The following is a 2,500-nucleotide window of genomic DNA, read 5'->3' on the forward strand; positions in this document are numbered from 1 at the left end:
TGGGCGCGCGGCGGTCGAGATACGGTGAAAAACCATGGCGCGCCAGCCAAAACGACGGTACCGGCTGAAAACGGCTAAGTCGGGCGACGCCGGAAATCGTGGTAACGACACGGTGAACTATAGTCGGGTGGGCGCGCGGCGGTCGAGATACGGTGAAAAACCTAGCGCCGCCGACCAAAACGACGGTACCGCTGAAAACGGCTAAGTCGGGCGACGACGGAATTCGTAACGACACGGTGAACTATAGTCGGGTGGGCGCGCGGCGGTCGAGATACGGTGAAAAACCATGGCGCGCCAGCCAAAACGACGGTACCGGCTGAAAACGGCTAAGTCGGGGCTTCGTCGGAAAACGTGTAACGACACGGTGAACTATAGTCGGGTGGGCGCGCGGCGGTCGAGATACGGTGAAAAACCATGGCGCGCCAGCCAAAACGACGGTACCGCTGAAAACGGCTAAGTCGGTGCTACGTCGTAAAACGTGTAACGACACGGTGAACTATAGTCGGGTGGGCGCGCGCTGGTCGAGATACGGTGAAAAACCATGGCGCGCCAGCCAAAACGACGGTACCGGCTGAAAACGGCTAAGTCGGGCGACGCCGGAAACGTGGTAACGACACGGTGAACTATAGTCGGGTGGGCTCGCGCGTCGAGATACGGTGAAAAACCATGGCGCCGCAGCCAAAACGACGGTACCGGCTGAAAACGGCTAAGTCGGGCCGACGTCGGAAATCGTGGTAACGACACGGTGAACTATAGTCGGGTGGGCGCGCGGCGGTCGAGATACGGTGAAAAACCATGGCGCGCCAGCCAAAACGACCGTACCGCAAGAAATCGGCTAAGTCGGGGCGACGCCGGAAATCGTGTAACGACACGGTGAACTATAGTCGGGTGGGCGCGCGGCGGTCGAGATACGGTGAAAAACCATGGCGCGCCAGCCAAAACGACGGTACCGGCTGAAAACGGCTAAGTCGGGGCGACGCCGGAAAACGTGTAACGACACGGTGAACTATAGTCGGGTGGGCGCGCGGCGGTCGAGATACGGTGAAAAACCATGGCGCGCCAGCCAAAACGACGGTACCGGCTGAAAACGGCTAAGTCGGGCCGACGCCGGAAAACGTGTAACGACACGGTGAACTATAGTCGGGTGGGCGCGCGGCGGTCGAGATACGGGGAAAAACATTGCGCCGCAGCCAAAACGGCGGTACCGCTGAAAACGGCTAAGTCGGGCGACGCCGAAATCGTAACGACACGGTGAACTATAGTCGGGTGGGCGCGCGGCGGTCGAGATACGGTGAAAAACCATGGCGCGCCAGCCAAAACGACGGTACCGGCTGAAAACGGCTAAGTCGGGGCGACGTCGGAAAACGAGTAACGACACGGTGAACTATAGTCGGGTGGGCGCGCGGCGGTCGAGATACGGTGAAAAACCATGGCGCGCCAGCCAAAACGACGGTACCGGCTGAAAACGGCTAAGTCTGGGCGACGTCGGAAATCGTGTAACGACACGGTGAACTATAGTCGGGTGGGCGCACGCGAGAGGCCCTCGAGATACGGTGAAAAACCATGGCGCGCCAGCCAAAACGACGGTACCGGCTGAAAACGGCTAAGTCGGGGCGACGTCGGAAATCGTGTAACGACACGGTGAACTATAGTCGGGTGGGCGCGCGGCGGTCGAGATACGGTGAAAAACCATGGCGCGCCAGCCAAAACGACGGTACCGGCTGAAAACGGCTAAGTCGGGGCGACGTCGGAAAACGTGTAACGACACGGTGAACTATAGTCGGGTGGGCGCGCGGCGGTCGAGATACGGTGAAAAACCATGGCGCGCCAGCCAAAACGACGGTACCGGCTGAAAACGGCTAAGTCGGGGCGACGTAGGAAAACGTGTAACGACACGGTGAACTATAGTCGGGTGGGCGCGCGGCGGTCGAGATACGGTGAAAAACCATGGCGCGCCAGCCAAAACGACGGTACCGGCTGAAAACGGCTAAGCCTGGCAGAAAATCTCTGCCGCGGCAGAGAAATGGCCATTTTCTCTGCCGCGACAACGGTGTAGGGCTCCTTCACAAGCTGACGGGCAGGGGTCCCAGGGGGGGCTAAGTTCCCCAGGTATATTGGGGGGGGCTGGCATCCCTCCCTGTCGGCGCCGGGGTTATCCCCGTAGCCTTCTACGCCCGTTACGCTGCAACGTTTTTCGTTGCCGTGACGTGTCCCGAACAGAGAAAGCGCACGTTCCCCGTCTATTGGCGGGGAACAAGCGCCGTTGCCTTCAGAGAACGTCCCGAATTTGAGAACAACCGTGAACAGGTGTTGCCTCTACCTCTCCACAGTTAGTGGTAGGATACGTAACATTCTGCGCCGATCCTCAATCAACGGATGCCGTTGCCTTAAGAGAACGTCGCCGTGCAACGTTACCGTTGCTGCGGTGACACCCGCGCGCTGTCGACACTCAGGACGCCTACACAGAGCAATCCCACCGTGCTTACGCGTGGTGGGAGGA

This window comes from Lolium perenne, unplaced genomic scaffold, assembly GCF_019359855.2.
Source record: "Lolium perenne isolate Kyuss_39 unplaced genomic scaffold, Kyuss_2.0 unplaced44, whole genome shotgun sequence".
NCBI lineage: Eukaryota > Viridiplantae > Streptophyta > Magnoliopsida > Poales > Poaceae > Lolium > Lolium perenne.